This window comes from Eublepharis macularius, chromosome 7 (assembly GCF_028583425.1).
Source record: "Eublepharis macularius isolate TG4126 chromosome 7, MPM_Emac_v1.0, whole genome shotgun sequence".
Classification (NCBI taxonomy): domain Eukaryota; kingdom Metazoa; phylum Chordata; class Lepidosauria; order Squamata; family Eublepharidae; genus Eublepharis; species Eublepharis macularius.
In genome coordinates, this window is record NC_072796.1 from 77,364,837 (window position 1) to 77,383,257 (window position 18,421).

Below are 18,421 nucleotides of genomic sequence, written 5' to 3' on the forward strand. Positions count from 1 at the left end.
GCCACAGGGCTTGGGTGTGGGCCCAGTGCTTTCCAGTATTTTTATAAATGACCTGGTTGATAGAATTCAATGAGAACTGAACACACTGGAAAGTGGGCAAATTTGAATGTGATTTAACAAGGATGTTTGTAGTTTAACAAGTGCATGGTTTTCCACCTGGGTAACAAAAATACAAGGCATGCTTACTAGATGGAGGATATGCTTCCGGTTGGTAGTGTGAGTGAACAAGATCTTGGGATACCAGTGAATGAGAAGCTAAATATGAGCAGTAAGTGTGATGCAGCAGCAAAGAAGGTGAATGCTATCTTGGGGTGTATCACCAACGGCATAATATCCAAATCACAGTCATTGTCCCACTATATACCACATTGGTCAGGCCCCACCTGGAGTACTGTGTGCCATTCCGGAAGCCTCATTTTTAAAAAATTTTTTTTTATTGGATGGGTCATTATACAAATATAAAAACATACACAGTTAACTTTCCATCATATTGTAAAACCCCCCCACCCTTTCCCCCCTTTTCTGTTGACTTCCGACAGTTTTCCATTCCCTTTATTACCTCTTAAATAAAACCTTAACCAAGCTAAAATATATATTATATAATAATACCTATCTAATGATAAATACCATTATCTAACATTCCATATCCTTTAGTACTATCTATCCATAATATCCAATAACCTACAATATAGTATGTCCCCTATATTAATAGCTATATACTACATTCTAAGAATGGGTCATAGTAATATATTTTATACCATTGCATATCTTTAGATAGCACTATTACATATATCTATCATATCTATAATGTTCAAAATTATTAATATCCTTTATATTTTTATCCAATTCATGACGTTATAACCTAGTAAATTATAACATATTGTACCTACATATATCAATAAAATGGTATATTATCACAAACTAGATTTTTACCTCTAATATAATATAATGATTACTGCCTCTATATTAATTCAAAGTAACAGAACACTATCCTCCCCTCAGAAAGTATCCAAAGACCGCACCTTCCCTTTAATGTCCCACTTTTTTTCTATGTAATTCTTGAATTTCTCCCAACTTGTTACATACTCTTCCATATCTTCCTCTCGAAGTTTCCTCGTTAGTTTATCCATTTCACGGAGGTCTCATTTTTAAAAGGATGTGGACAAATTGGAATGGGTGCAGAGGTGAGCAACTAAGATGATCAGGGGCCTGGAGACCAAGCCTTATGAAGACAGACTGAAGGACCTGGGAATGTTCAGCTTGGAGAAGAGGAGGTTGAGGGGAGACATGATTGTTCTCTTTAAGTATTTAAAAGGCTGTCACTTAGAGGACGGAAGGGAGCTATCCCTGTGGGCAACAGAGGACTCGCAATAATGAGTTTAACTACAGGAGGGGCATTAGGAAAAACTTCTTCATGTTAAGAGCAATTCAGCAGTGAAATTGGCTGCCTAGGGATGTGGTGGGTTCCACTTCATTGGCAGTATTCATGGAGCGGCTGGACAAATGCTTGTGGGGATACTTTAGGCTGTCCCTGCATTGCACAGAAGTTTGGACTAGCTGATCTGTAAGATCTCTTCCAGCTCTCTGATTCTATGATTCTCATTGCATCCAAAATAGGTACTGGCAAAAAAATTCACAACACATGGTCTTTGGATGAAAACAGGCCACAACTTTATTGATTACAGCCATTGGAACATTGGTGTGGCAAAGGGCAATGGGTCCACTACACTGAACAGCCCCTTGCCACTTGATGGCATGCATTCCCCAGCCCACAGATGGGCACCATGGGATGGCAGGGCATGTAGCACCTATCTAGGCACAATCACAGTGGTCCCTGCCATCTAAGGTGAAGCCTGCAATGACCATACCTTTCGGCTTCCCCCAGATCTCTTAAGGGGATCCCCCAAAGGTGTGTGTGTGAACTGCCCAGTTAGCACAACTCACCCACTGGATCTGGCCAAATGCCTCAAAACTGCTACAAACAGTGGGCATGCCTGTTGAGATAGTGAGTCAAGAAGCATGTTTGTGTCTTGCTGTTTGCATCTGTCATGTCATGTTACTAGAGATGTAAAAGATCTATTTGACAGGTCCTGGATGATGCAAGAACAGGTCCTGGATGATGCAAGAACATCACCTGACAAAGAAGCGAAGCTGAGATTGGACACTGGGAGGTGCTGTTGGGGCATATAAGCCAGCAGTGTCTTATGCTGGGGTGGGCTTTGTTCCATCAGGTGCTAGGCAAAGCACTTTGAAGCTGGGAACAAAACTCTGTAAATAGTCACTGTAAATAAACAATAATTGCACCTAAGTGCTATCTGGTGTGGGAGCCTCATTCTTAGCTCAGCTACAGTTCTGAACTCGCTTTCCAACAGGGTTATGGGCCCAGACCCGCTGGGTGAGTGTTGCAGGTTCGAGGAGCTGTGAGCCGTGAAGTCCTGTGTGGCTTGGAGCTGGAGGCTACGGGCGGTGGAGTACAGGAGTGACTGTTCTGCAGTGGTGAGGAGGAGCACCTGGCAAACTGTCCTCGCAGGAAAGCAGTGTGGAGGAGGAGGAGAAGGAAGACGTTCTCCCAGCCCGGATATCGGAGGTGGCTCAGATCCAAACAGCCCTGCCGGTGGAGAAACTCACGGGTGAAAATTACCAGGTGTGGTCCCTCCGTATGCAACACTATTTGAAGAGGGAAGGTCTTTGGGTCTGTGTCAACAACCCTCCAAATGTCCCCACGCCGGCAGAGGAGACAAGAGATGAGCGAGCGCTGGCAGCGATCGTTTTGAGTGTAGCCGACTGCCAGCTAAACCACATTGCACACGAAAACACAGCTCAAGTGGCTTGGAAGGCACTCAAGGCCGTGCATCTGCGAGATTCGGCAGGAGTACTGATAGCCTTGACAAGAGCCCTGTATCAGAGGGTTCAGCAGCCTGGAGAACTGGTGAGAAACCACATAGACGCAATGATGCAGAGCTTCAGGGATCTGGAGCTACGAGGGAAGGTTTTCTCTGAACCAGACCATGTGCATATTTTGCTCTCTAGCCTTGCACCACAATACAAAGTCCTTCTATCTACACTAGAGATGGTAGATTCAGATGACTTGACTTGGAACTTTGTTGTGGCAAAATTGTTCGACACAGAGTGAAGGCAAAAAGAAACACTATTATCTATATCTGGGTGTGCAGCCAAATCTGGGAATGCAGCCAAGTCTTCAGTGTGTTCTGAAGGGGCCAGCGTCCAAAGAAACGTCCAGCCGTAGGAACGCAGCAGATTTCAGACAGACTACAGGCATGCTGTACAGTCATCTCCAGTCATGTTGGCAGCCAGATGGTGCTGGACCTGTGGGAGTGAGTCTCATTTTCGTAGAGAATGCCCACATCGCAAGAAAGGAAGGAAGACAGAATCCAGCAGCAGCCGGAGTAAAGCCAGGAGCAGTGATGCAAGGCTCATGGTGTCTGCTGTAGCCGGGGAGTCCTGGGTCCTTGACTCGGGGGCGTTGCAAACCATCTGCTGAAAGGAATCCGAGTTGGAGGAAGCCCAAGAGTCGTCATTGCCTCACGTCAGGCTAGCTGACGGGAGGTGTACCAAGGTGACTTGCCAGGGGCAGCTAACTTTTTCTTCCCTAGGTTATACCTTCAGAGATATTCTGTGTGTCCCTTCATTAGAAAGCAATCTGTTAAGTGTGTGTGCTCTAACAAAAGCAGGGTTTGACGTTTCTTTTTCTCAGAATGGGTGTACAATCTCTAAAGAAGGAAAGCCTCTGTTGCAAGGTACATTGCATAACAATGTGTATTCAGTTGAGAATATCCAGGCAGGAGCACAAATTGTGTCCAACAGGTGTGACCATGAGGGGTGTGTGCATATCTTACATTGCCGGCTTGGTCACATTGGGTTTGATGCTTTGAGAAAAACATTGGCTCTGCTACCAGGGAAGAGTGTAAAACCATGTAATCACTTTTTAGACTGTCAGGTCTGTAAGCAGATGAAAAGTCATGCATATCCTGTGGCTAAGTTGAGTAGCCGGGTGTCAAAAAGGCCCTTACAGCTGGTCCATATGGATCTGATAGGGCCATATCCTCAGAGTCATTCGGGAAAACGTTTTTCTTTACTTATCTGTGATGATAAGAGTTGCTTTCTCTGGGCATATGTGCTGATGCACAAATTGGAAACTTTCCAAGCAGTGAAATACTGGTGTAAAAGAGCTGAGTTACAGCTGGGTGAGAAAGTATGTGCCATTCAAACTGATATGGGTGGTGAGTTCCAAACAAATGAATTCTACAAGTGGTTAAACAGAAAAGGTATTATTCATAGGGTTGCAAACCTGGGGGTCCCAAGTGAAAATGGCGTGGTGGAACGCAGTGGAGTCAAAGTTCAAATGATAATGAAAGCCATGCTGATGAATGCAAACTTGCCAGTGTCTTATTGGGCTGAAGTTTTGGGGGCAGCCTGTTATTTCAGCAACATGGTTTGGAGTAGGGCAATAAACAATATTCCCTACAAAGTACTGTACAATAAAGATCCAAAGCTCGGGTTTCTAAAAGTGTTTGGAGTCAAAGCATGGGTTAACATTCCTCTCAAGCAAAAGAGGAAGGGGTCTGCTAGAGCGGTTCAGCATATTTTTGTGGGTTATCAGTCTGGCATGAAGTCCTACAGGTTTGTTACACATGACCGGAAGATAAGCTTTAGCAGATCTGCCAATTTTAATGAGAATAGCGGTTGGGCAAGACTCCATGTGTTGGAGGAGCAGTCACAAGTATTATTGCCTCTAACAGAGCACAAAGAGGCTCAAAGTGGCACGAGTCAGCCACAAAGTATGGTTTCTAAACAAGAAGTCAAAGAGGAGATAATGTCTCCTGGAGCCCAGTCACAAAATCCTGGTGTTCAAATTCCAAGGGTGTCAGAACGCTCCACGAAAGGAGTCCTGTAAGGTATGGCTTTGAGCCAAGTCAGCCGCAGGTTAATTTTGTATTGGTGCCAGAACCAGCCGACTTTCAGGAGGTTTTGCGCCTTGTTGGGTCTGAGCGAGAGGCTTGGTTTGCTGCCATGCAACAAGAGTATGAGTCTCTCACAAATCATCAGGTGTTTACTCTGACTGAGTTGCCAGAGGGGAAAAGCCCAGTGGGCTGCAAATGGCTGTATAAAGTAAAGTACAATCCAAATGGAGAGTTTAAGTGCAAGGCTCGCCTTGTGGCTAAGGGATACTCTCAAATTCCAGGGCAGGACTATGATCTAGTGTTTTCTCCCACCATGAGGGGGGAGACCTTTAGAGCAGCCCTTTGTAAAGCAAGTACAGAGGGTTTGTCTATCTTTCATTTTGACATCAAAACTGCCTTCCTGCATGCAGACTTAGAGGAAGAAGTCTACATGGAACAAATTCCAGGGTTTGAATCTAAGCAACAAGGTCTAGTGTTGAAATTGCATAAGTCCATTTATGGATTAAAGCAGGCAGCAAGGTGCTGGAATTTGTGTTTGACAAAAGCACTGGCTGGCCTTGGTTTTAAGCAGGCAAAAGCTGATCCATGTTTATACAAAAAGGTGAATGGTGGTAAACAGTGTTACCTGCTTTGTTATGTGGATGACCTCTGTCTTCTTTGTGGGTCATCTGAGGAATTGGCTGAATTCCAGCAAGCTATAACCAAAGTGTTTAAAACCAGGTTTTTAGGGCCTATTTCTAACTACCTGGGTATGCAAGTTGCTAAAAACAGCTCAGGGGTTTTTGAGCTGAGCCAGAGCAGTAAAATTAAGCAACTGCTGAAGCAGTATGGGATGGTAGAGGCACGTGAAGTACTAACCCCCATGTCTGCTGGGTGTCGTAATGAGCCAAGAAACACTCCTTTTGAAAGCAAAACTAAGTACCAGTCTCTGGTTGGGTCACTCCTGTACTTGTCCTGCTGGAGCTGCCCTGATTTAGGCTATGTGGTGCAGTGGCTATGTAGGCAGTGTGCAGATCCCTGTGAAAGGGACTGGCAAGCGGCAAAAAGGGTGCTGCGCTATCTGAAGGGTACTTCAGAATATAAGCTTGTGCTGAATACTACTAAAGGGGCTGGAGTATTGGCCTTTAGTGATGCATCATGGGGAGATGATGAGGGAAGATCTACCTCTGGTTATCTGATCCAAGTTCTGGGAGCGCTGGTGTTCTGGAAGTCTCAGAGACAGATATTAGTCGTGACCAGCTCCTGTGAGGCTGAATATGCCTCATTAAATGACTGTGTATTACAACTAGAGTGGGTAATAAAGTTGTTGGATGATCTTGATATGCAGTGTCCATTACCTGTAAAGATCAAATGTGATAGTTCTGCTGCAGAGCAACTGGCACAGTATCAGAGCATCCGTGCCAAGAGTAAACATATCGTAATTCGTTATGAAAGCGTGCGTGATGCTATTCACCGAGGAATGGTATGTTTATCTCATTGCAAATCAGATGAGAATCTAGCAGATCTATTAACCAAAGGGCAAAGCCAAGAAATGCTGGTTAAATGTAGAGAAATGTTGGGTGTACATGCCTCTTGTCTCAAGGAGGAGTGTTGAGATAGTTAGTCAAGAAGCATGTTTGTGTCTTGCTGTTTGCATCTGTCATGTCATGTTACTAGAGATGTAAAAGATCTATTTGACAGATCCTGGAAATTGGAAAATTGGAAAATTGGAAAAATTGATGACTACTATGGAGTGGTAGCTGCATGAACCTTTGACAACTGTGTTCTTTGAGAAAGAGCTTGGAAACGGATTCAATGGTGATCTGGACCTTCCGTTAGAATACTGATGTCACAGAATTATCAATGTACACCTAAAGAATACACGCAAAGGTCTACTTGTAATCTGTGAACTACACAGTTTATTGGAACTAAATCTTGGACTATACCCAATTCCAGTTGGAATACAAGGCGAGCTTGAATGAAAGAATTAGTGTGTACATGGTGCTAGGAAGCATTTGCACTTTAATACCTGTTGCAATATTAATAGAGCACTTGAAGCACTGGACACTTTATGTATTGACTTTGGAGCATATATGACGCCTGTAAAATAATTTTTCCTAGGACTGGTTACATGTGGTATAGTTTTCTGTTAAATTATGCAACTAATGTAAATAAAATAGGGAGACATTGTTATTGCACGGAAAATTGTGTTTTGTTGCTGCTATACTTACCGTGTTGCTCTATATTTTGTGCTGATTAAGTATTGAAACACAGAAATCTCTGATACTGGCTAGACCTCATGCCTCCCTGACATGTTGGAAAATGGCAATAATGGAGTGACCGCAGTGGCATAAGCCTGCCTGATGGACAACACCACTGAGTCAGTCATTCCCAAGTTCCCACAGCTCTTCTGTGAGGGGGTCCGGGTGGCTTCTCATTAAGCCTCTGTTAAAGGGACAACACATTTTTTCTTGAGGCACTTGGCAGTCCGACCAGAGTGTTAGAGTTGGAGGAGTGACAGACATGGGATGTGACAGTCAAGATATAAGAGATGGTAGGGAATGAATGGCTTCAAAATAAGCATCAGAAGTTTGTGTTGGATCCCAAAGCAAAAATACTTAAAAGCCATCTAGGTACTGAAGGAGAGAGCATCACGGGTGTAAATGATGAGAGAGATAAATTCACTGGAGAGCAGGGGTCTGGAGAGAGATGAGGGAGCCATGGAATGACAACAGAAGGGCGCAGAGGAAGGGCTTGTTAAAGCAAGGGATGTCTAGAACATGCAGCAATGAGGATTGGCTATATTTGGTCAGTGCAGTAAAGTCTGATATAACCTTGCCTGAACATAGAAAAAGAATTCCAATGCAATTTTCCAAGCACCAGTCCTCAGTTACTATAATTCTTACAAGGATACAGAGAATTACCTGCTCTTTGAAGGAAGGCATCTTCTGTTACATTGCTTGCATTACATACTTTAGTAGGGTATTTTGAGAACTTGAACCTGCTGGATGCTATTACAGTGCTCTGTACATATGATCTGCTATAGTTATTCCAGAAGAGGTGTCACATTTTCCAAGGTTGCCTTAACTGTACCTGTTAACTCTGAACAGGTGCACCTGCCATACAGAAAACACCTTTTGGACTATGATTTGGAAGACAAAAGTTGGGTAATGGGGCACAACAAGGAAAGAATTGTCAGCCTGTGTGCAATTTCATTATTTGGCTGTGGTGCTCATATAGTCCCATTAGTCTCACCAGCACTGAAGCAACAAGTTTGAACATTTCATTGGCTTCCCTAATAAATGTGGCATTTTCCCTCTGAAATTGCTCCTGTAGCTTTAGCATTAATAAAAATTCCATTGACTCTAAGCAGAAAAATGCTGTGTTCAGGCATGTTACACACAAATGTACTTAATATTAACTGTACCATACCAAGAAAGTTTGACACATACATCTAAGAGACAAATGATCACATAGACAGTTTTCTACCCATATAAACCATATCAACTAACTGACTGCCAAAGGTTAGGCAGACTACATTGCCAAGAAACATCCTGGCTCAGGCAGAGCCTAGACACAGAAGCATAGCAAAGGTGGGGCCAGTGGGTCCTTAGCCCCCCACCTGGAGCACTGGTCCCCTCCAGCTGAAGAACTTAATTTTTTTTAAAAAAGTGAGAGCTAACATAATGAATAGCAGCATATTTTAGAACACATATAGTTCATGGTTTTAAAAGTAAAGTTAAGTTTTAAAGTTAAGGGAGAAAGTTAAGAGAGAAAGAACTCTGCACCCAAAGTCAACCTGATGTGCTCTACCTGTCCAGGCTGCATCCATATGGAGCAAGAAAAGGTACGCTGGGATAGGATCCACGGGCCCCATCTGCACATCATTTGCTGCCAGCACAGAAGCACCAACTGGACAAGAATCTCACTTGGCCTCTCCGTAGCTTGCCAACCCCCCTCCCATCCAACAGCTGAGCTGAAGCTCATAGCTGATCTGCCACTCAGTTGTTAAAAGGGATGGGGAAGCCCCTTGTTATTAATAGCTTGGAATGCTGGAGCTTATCACCGCCATTTTGAAGGCAGCACTAAGCTCCAGCCACCCTTTGGATTGACTGAACAGCTTGCACATTGAGGCTGTTCCTGCAGCCTGTACACTGTTTCCCTTTTTAAGTTCAAGCAAAAGTGTTTTTTCTTTGCTTTGGCATAAAAGGCAAACCCCTGACTTATTGAATAAATTAGATCAGGGTGTATTTGATCAGATGATATTGGTTAGAGATTTCAATGGTGTGGTGGACTTGCAATTAGACAAGAAATCAAAAACAACTGTTAAAAAATCAGGGAAGTTACCAAAAACTTTTTTGAATTAGTTCAACAAGAACATTTGGAAGACGTATGGAGAAAAGAAAATCCGAAAAGTACTGAATTTGCATACTACTCCGCAAGGCACTTATCATTTTCACATATTGATATGATTTGGGCAACAAAAGATTTGACTCTATTGGAAAAAAAAAGTGGAAATCTTACCGAAGGTGAGCGCAGACCACAATCCAATGTTATGGAAATGGACAATGGGTCGAAGAAAATTTAGATGGAGAATAAATTAGGATTTATTACAACATCAGGAAAATTTGAAGTATTTGAAAGAAGAAACTAAGCAATTTTTTGTAACAAATAACAACAATGAAGTCTCAACACAGATGGTATGGGATACCTATAAGGCTGTAATGAGAGGAAATTTAACCTTACTTAACAGTAAGGATAAGAAAAGAAAGCAGGAGAAATGGCAAGAAATTCAAGAAAAAATATATAAAAAAGAACAACAATTGAAGAAAAGACCAGGAAAAAAGTCGATCATACAGGAAATTAAAATATTGCAGGATCAAATATCAGCCATTAATAATAAAGAGCTAGAATGGAAGTTAAAGACATTAAAGCAGAAGTCATTTGAAGGAGCAAATAAACCAGGAAAATATTTAGCCTGGCAACTGAAAAAAAGGAAGGAAATGAAATTTATTAATACAATAATGGAGGAAGGTGAAGAATTGAAAGATCATCAACTAATTAAGCATGCGTTCTTTAAATACTACTCTAAATTATTTCAAAAGAAATCTGTGAATGTACAAGAGATAGATGGGTATTTAAGGAATGCCCACTTACCAAAGGTACCAGAAGAGATGAAACAGAGACTGAATGCTCCAATAACAGAAGAAGAAGTCATACAGGCAATTGAAGCGGCTAAGATTGGGAAAGCACCAGGACCTGATGGGATCACAGCTAAATTTTACAAAGTAATGAAGGAGGACCTAGTACCAATTTTAAAAAATGTAATGAACAATATGCTTCAAGGAAAGGGTCTCCCAGATACATGGAATGAAGCTAGTATTGCACTGATCCCAAAAGAAAGCCAAGATTTGACAGAGCTGAAAAATTATAGACCCATATCGCTTATAAACAATGACTACAAAATAATGGCAAGAATACTGGCGTATAGGATCAAAATATGGTTAATGGATTTTGGAATAAATTAAGTTTGTCGTGGTTAGGTCGAATTGCCACAATTAAAATGAATGTACTGCCAGGGCCGGCGCACCCATTGAGGCCAGGTAGGCGGTGACCTCCGGTGCGAGGGCACTGGAGAGGCGCTGGAGGGGGTGTCGGGGGGCGGAGGCACGCGCAGTGGAGCTGGTGTGACTGGGCTGCAGCTGCTGCTGCAGCCAGTCAGCCCTGTGCCGCCGCCGCCACACGCCCCAGTCAGGCGCAGAAGCTGCGAGCCGCTGCTGGGGTAGCGCGCGGAGGCTGCTCCGTGCTCCGCACGCCACCCCAGCAGCAACCTGACGGCTTCTGCACCCGGCTGGGGCATGTGGCGGCGGCGGCACGGGGCTGGGTGGTTGGCTGCAGCAGCAGCTGCAGCCAGCCACACCAGCTCTGCTGCGCGCTCCTCTGCCCCCACACACCCCAGCCGAGCGCAGAAGCCGTCAGGCTGCTGCTGGGGCGGCGTATGGAGCAGCTTCCGCGTGCCACCCAGCTATCCTGCGCCGCGTGATGACGTCATCGCAAGGTGACGTCATCACACAGTCTGTGGCGTGCGCACACGCACGAGTGGCCGCAGGCACCAGAAACTCTGGCGCCAGCCCTGTGTACTGCCCAGAGTGATGTTTTTAATGCAAACAATTCCAATTGTGAAAGATAAGAAACAATTTGAAAAATGGCAGAGGAAGATATCAGAATTTGTCTGGGCAGGAAAGAAACCAAGAGTCATCTTGACCAAGAGTCAAGATGAAAGTTCTTTGTGATGCTAAGGAAAGAGGAGGAATGCAGTTACCTGATCTAAGACTTTACCATGAAGCGATATGTTTGGTGTGGCTAAAAGAATGGGTGTCTTTGACCAATCATAAGTTATTAACATTGGAAGGACATAATAAACTATTTGGATGGCACGCATATATGTGGTACGGGAAACATAATATGGATGCAATGTTTCAGCACCACTACCTGAGAAGAAATCTACTGTCAACCTGGCTCAAGTATAAGAAATTTATAGAGCTAAAGAAACCACTTTGGATTGTTCCAGCTGAAGTAATCAACCCAAATATGGAATATCAGGGAAAGGAAAGGCTTACCCTCAAAGAATTAACAGTATTAGAAAATGATGGGTTGAAACTTAAGAGAAATGAGGAGTTGCCATTTAAATATGGTTGGTTACAATGTAGACAAATTAAAGATATATTTGATTCAGAACATAGAAAGAATGGTTTTAGAATTAAAAATTCAGAACGAGAGGAACTATTATTGGGGAATAATAGTAAAGCAATATATAAAATGTATAAGTTGTTATTGAAGTGGTTTACAGAAGATGAAACAGTCACGGTGCAAATGGTAAAGTGGGCCATAAATTGTAATAAGGAAATAGCGATGGAAGCATGGGAACAACTATGGAAAAATACCTTAAAAATATCAACCTGTACCAGTGTTAAAGAGAACAGTTATAAAATGCTGTATAGATGGTACTTAACACCGAAAAAATTAGCCATAGCTAACAAACAGTTATCGAATAAATGTTGGAAATGTAAGGAGCATGAAGGTTCTCTATTTCATATGTGGTGGACTTGCCAAAAGGCTAGAGACTTCTGGTCTAGAATATGTGCTGAAATGTCTTTGATATTACAATACAATGTCCCTAAAAATCCAGAAATGTTATTACTATCTTTACATTTAGAAGATGTTAATAGAAATGATAAGATATTGTTGTATTATATGATAGTAGCAGCAAGAATTTTATATGCTCAATATTGGAAAAAAGAAGTACCGAATATTAAAGAATGGACAAGGAAGCTGTTGTACATGGCCGAAATGGACAAATTAACTAGAAATCTGAAAGAGCAAGATCCAGGAATTTTTCTGGAAGACTGGAAGAAGTTTAAGAAATATTTGGAAAAGAAATGCGATGTTAAAAGGACAATTGTGGTCTTTGGAGGGATTTTAAATTCTATTAAGTAAGATTTCAACGAAGGGAATATATATAAGATCTCTACCATGGGTAACATAATATAATTGTATTATAGTGAAATAATAATCTCTATGAATAAACGGGGGGTTCGAGTGTTGTTGGAAGTCAATAGAGAAAAGGGGGAGGGGAGGGGAGGGGTTATATATTTAGAAAGGTTTAATTTGGATAAGTTGTATGCATTAACCAACTACTTTATATCACCTCATCCAATAAAATCTATTTTTTTTTAAAAAAAGGCAAAACCCTGGCAGCCCCACAAGTGGTCATGTGGAAGCTTCCAAATGAAGTGGAAATGAAATGGCAGGGAAAGCTGTGGAAAGGGATTACTACACGGCTTCCATTGCTTCTGTGAGCTCTTGCCGGGCACAACTGTCTAGGGTGATTGTGTCTTTAACATCCCTTTCATGGGGGACAAGAAAAATGTTAATATGGCAATAAGCTGTGAGGCATTTGGAAGCTTCTTTGTGGATAAGATCTTGTCGCTCTGCCGGGATCTGCCAGCGATGGTTGATACAGTACATTAACTGGAGGCATCTTGGCCATCTTCAGGGTTGATATTAGATCACTTCAGGCCACTGAAGGAGAAGGTGGACAAGGTCCTGCATGCTGTGAAGCCTGCCACTTGCCCACTGGACTCGTGCCCATCATGGCTAGTGAAAGCCAGCTACGCTGGGTTCTGGGCTCCTTTAGCTGACATCATCAATTTATGCTTGAGTTCCAGGGTTTTTCCGGATGCGTTGAAGGAGGCAATGGTGTGGCCCTTATTAAATAAATCATAATTGGATCCTGTTGATACAGCCAATTACCAGTTTCGAATCTCCTGTTCCTGGGTAAGGTAATTGAGAGGATGGTGGCGGAACAGCTATAGGTATTCCTGGATAATTCCTCTATCCTGGATCCACTCCAGTCTGGTTTCTGGCCTGACCATGGTACGAAGATGGCTCTGGTCATCCTAACAGATGATCTGTGGAGACACCTGGATTGGGGCGGGTCGCCACTGCTTGTACTTTTGGATCTTACATTTGACACAGTTGATTATAATCTTCTGACCCACTGCCTCGCTGCTGTGGGGATTTGGGCACAACCTTGCAATGGCTGAGCTCCTTTCTCCATGGTTGGGGACAGAGGGTAGCACTAAGGGAACAGATATCTGCTCACCATTCTTTGCAGTGTGGCATCCCTCAGGGGGCAATCCTTTCCCCAATGTTATTTAACATCTATATGTGCCCCTTGCCCAGGTGGTTCATAGCTTTCAGATGGGCTGTCACCTGTGTGCCAATGACAACCAGCTTTATCTGTTGATGGACAACCAGTTAGATCTTGCCCTGGATTCCTTGGCTGGGTGTCTGGATGACCTGGCAGAATGATTGTGTCAGAGCCACCTGCAGCTGAATCCCCTGAAGATGGAGGTCCTATACCTGGGTCATGGGATGATGGATTTGGGAATCCAGCTCCCAACCCTCAATGGAGTGCAGTTACAGCCTTTGTCAATGGTGGAAAGCCTGGGCATGCTCCTGGATGCTGTGCTTTCTAACAAGGCCCAAGTTATGGCTGTTGCCAGATCTGCATTTTTTCATCTCCGGCAGGTCAGGCAATTGGCATCCTCTCTCTTGTCCCAGGACCTGGCATCAGTAATCCATGCAACTGCACCTCCAGGCTGGATTACTGTAACTCGGCCTATGATGGCTTGCCTTTGGGCCTGACTTGGAAGTTACAACTGGTCCAGAATGTGGTGGCATGTGTCCTTACTGAGACTCTGTTTAGGGTTCATATCCACCCTGTATTGTGCCAACTGCACTAGCCTCCAGTTGAGTTCTGGATCTGGTTCAAGGTACTGGTTTTAGTGTTTAAAGCCCTTCATATACTGGGACCTGCAAGCCTATGGGACTGCTTCTCCCATAGGGATGCCAGGCCTCCACCAGGGGTGGAGCATCCCCCACTCCCACCTCCAGCTCCCCACCAGAACTTACCTGGCTGGCAGGGGAATGTGCCTCCTGGGGCACACTCCCAGGCGGTGCAGCATGCTCCTGGGTGGTGCAGTGTGCTCCTGCACACTGCAGCAGCCCAATTTAGCTAGAATTGGGCTGGATTAGGCCAGATTCAGCCTCAATTTGGCCCGAATCGGGCTGCTGCAGACACAAGAGTGCTCCCGCGCTCTGCGCCAACTAGATTTGGGCTAAATCATGGCTGTATCAGCCCGAATTGGGCCACTGCAGAGCACAGCAGTGCTCCTGTGCTCCACAGTGGCCCAAATCAGGCTCAATTTGCCCCCCCCCCCCAGGCAGCTGTCCTATTGGTTTTATATTTCTTATGATGTTTTAATTGTATATACTCTGTTGTATGCTGCCCTGAGTCCACTTATGGGAAGAGCGGGGTATAAGCCAAATAAAATCAATCAATAAAATTAAATAAATACAATCTGTGTTGCAAGCAGCTCTTGTTTCCTTCTGAATGGTGTTTGTTTTAAAGAGCCCTATCAGCCCTATCATGTCTAATTGATGCTCAAAAATACTCTTTTACCTACTAAAATTAGAATATAGCTGGTTGCTTAAAGAGGATAAAGGTGTCTTAAGACCCACTTCTTCAGGAGCTGGATCTTCCCTGGGCAAGCTTCCTGATGGCCTGAATCCCATGGTCATAGCAAACGATTCTTCTACCAGCACATTGGCCAGAGGCAGGGGGTGGGTCTTAGGTCCCAGGCTGGAGAACTCTTCCAATGCTAGGGTGCTCTTTTATTAACTATTATTCATAGTGTTGTAGCATCGGGCTCAGTTTCAGAGATTCATTGAACTGGGAAGATATAGTACATCCTTCTTTCCCAAAGAAGATCTTTCTGCAGAGTCTTTCTCCAACACATCAGGGCCAAACGTTCTTCCATCAATGCACCATGAAGCAACCTGAGTTTGGCTAGAGGAGCATTGCTGGGGAGATCTGAATTGCTGAACAGCTTTTCCCTGATCTAAATTACTCCTTTGACTTGCTGTTAGCCCTGCAGGGGAGGGAATGCCGGTACTGGGATCAACAGGGAGGAATATTTTCAATAGCAAGGTGAGGCAAAAGGGGAAGTTTTCTCACAGTAATGTTGATTTCATACTACAATCACCAACTGAACGTTTCCAAAGGTGACTACTAGTAGCTTGGACCTGGGCATATCTGGAACAAGCTAACATTTATGTGTCTCCCAGCTGCAGTCTCTACCTCTAGTGGTGGCCATTTGTTTGTCTGTCTTTGGGCATGTATGTACACAAGAAGAGTTCTGTTGGATCACACCAATCTTCCCCCTCGTTTTTCCACAGTGAATAACTAGATGCCTCTAGAAAACCTACAAGTAAGCCTCAGATGCGAAAACTTCTCCCTCATATTACCCCTATGTGTTCTGTGAACACAAAGATTCTCTTAGTTATCAGGCCTAATGATGGATATACCTTCAATGAATTTGTCTAATCCAGTAGTACTCATTCCACTACTCATGGACAGAAACATTTGCAATTACCATCAACCAAAAAAACCCACATCTACTTCCACCTCTGGAATGAGACCTGCATCTCAGGGAGGTTTACAGCTTACCTTTCCCTCTGGCTGCTGTTTCAAGGAACCATCTACCAACCATGTCCCACTGGGCAATGGCCTTTCTCACTTTCCTGAAATAGAGCATGTTCCACATTGGGGAATGGTGCTCAGAAGAGCCACAGTTGGAAAAAAGCCCCTTTTTTGCTTCTCCGACAATAAAGCTGGGTCTAGTATAATCCCTAGGCTGTTAACTGAGAGCCAAGCTACAAGTGACGCCTGACACAGGTCAGACACTTGTCAGCTTCCCTCAAGTTTTGATGGGAAATGTAGCCATCCTGGTCCCGCAGCTTGGCACTCCATTTAATTGAAATTTACAGAGCAGCAGTCTATGGGAGGGAGAACATGCAGTCGGGAGGGGAGTGCAGGTGTTGGGCTCTCGACAGGTGCCCCCCTTCCCCTCCACTGTGTGTGTGTGGGGGGGGGTATGTAAACTTCAATTAAATGGAGAGCCAAGCTGTAAGACCAGGACACCTACATTTCCCATCAAAACTTGAGGTAAGCTGACAAGTGTCCAACCTGTGTCAGGCGTCACTTTTAGCTTGGCTCTGAGTCAGCAAGGGTCATCTGAACCCATCAAAAATGGGAAGTACTTCCCAACCAACATTAAATCCATCTTGCCTGGATTTTTCTTAGCTCTACAAAACCCTTTCTGATTCACAGCTATCAGCAATCCACATAGTATTCCAAATGTGGCTAAGCTATAACTCTAGGAAGGCTGTGGAGTAACGCACTCCACAGTTGAGAATTTTCAGGCTATAATCCCCTCACATTCATTTTAAGAAGTTTCTGTGCTGGTACAAGGCCAGGAAACAGGAGAAAAGTTAATCACTATGAAGCACTCCCATCCCATTGATGGCTGTCACAAAGCACCCCGTATTTAAGGCTTGGTTATGCAAATTATCTAGCTAGCAGAGAACAATGAAAGAGAACCATTTCACTCCCTTGCAGGAATATAACACCTAGGAGGTGACAGAAAAATGCTAGATTGTATCTCTTCTTTGGAAGGACATGAAGAGAAGGACTGACCCACAGGGGGTGGGCAGACAGAGGCACAAGAGGAACAGGGCCCATTCCCTGGGCACAAGAGGAACAGGGCCCATTTTGGAGGGTTCATTTGACAAAGTCCATTGTGGCTGATTGCATCCTGATGGCCACCATTACCACAGGGAGCTGGCAAAGGGCAGGCAGCCCAGACAAAGACTCATGATAATGGATGATGGATAGAAAGCTGTAATTTAACAAATAAAGAGCCTACATTAACAGCAGTCAGGGCATGTTTAGAGTGAAGGGACAGAGGAATGCATGGAAGCACCCTACTTTATAACCTTACTTGTTCCATTTCTGTGCAGAATATGTGTGACATTTTCTTTTAAACATATTTCTTATTCTTTTAAATAAATTTCTTATTACTTTGAATTTTTAATATCTGTACCATGAAAAACCTCATTTGAACACATTACTAAAGAGGTACCAGGGGAAGGGAAGTGGTTGGTCAATTGATTGAGCAACTTGGGAGTGCACAAGTGCGATAAACCATCCCTGCCAAGGCTAATTAGAACAAAAGTAGGAGATGCCAGCACTAGAGATAGCCTGTACAGAGCAGCACAAATGGAGTGCTGACCCTCGTAGCAGGAAATACTCTATTCAGGTGGGTTGGGCAGGCTCAGGAGTGCAGTGCACCACTAGAGGGAGACCTTGGGACAACCTCAGAGTGTCTCGATGGCCCAGAAGACCTAAAGTAGAATGGCGCTCAGGGCTCAGTAGGGTGTTCTGCAACAAAGGCCTTTACAATAATGGCTGCTTTATTTTCAATCTATTTCGTAATAACCTATAGCATAGGTATAGCCTTTTTTACTACTACATATACTGAGTCAACATTTATGCTGAATTATTCACCACAACCTCAAAATCACTTTTCCGGTCAGTTGCTGACAGTACAAAGCCTATAATCATAAAGGAAAATACAGGCCCACCTACTAAAATCCAGTTGCCACTTTCTTCCTTTCCCTTCTGAATGCTAAAGGGAACCCGGAGTTCAGTCTCTTGTAGACGTACCACTGAGTTGACAGCACAGTATATTAGTGTCTTACACTGCATAAATCACTGTTCTACTCTATAAGTCAAAGAAAATTATGGTGACCGGGAGAAAGGTGAAAAATAGCAGAGGGCAGAATTATAGTCCTCCGTATGCTATAGATTATTTTCAGATTTACAGGCAGAAAACTTGCAAGACAAAGAAGGATTTGCTTGGTAAAGCAGAGGGCAACAGGACTGGCTTCCTCTCCTATAAACAGAGTTGTGCTGTTTCATTTTCTTTTAAATCCCAAAGCTTGTATATCAATATAGTCATCTTTTAATATAAATGTTTCTAAAAATGTGGCATGCTGCCAAAATCACAGGACTGCAGAGTGTTTAAGCTTAGTATTTCACAGTTCGATTCCAT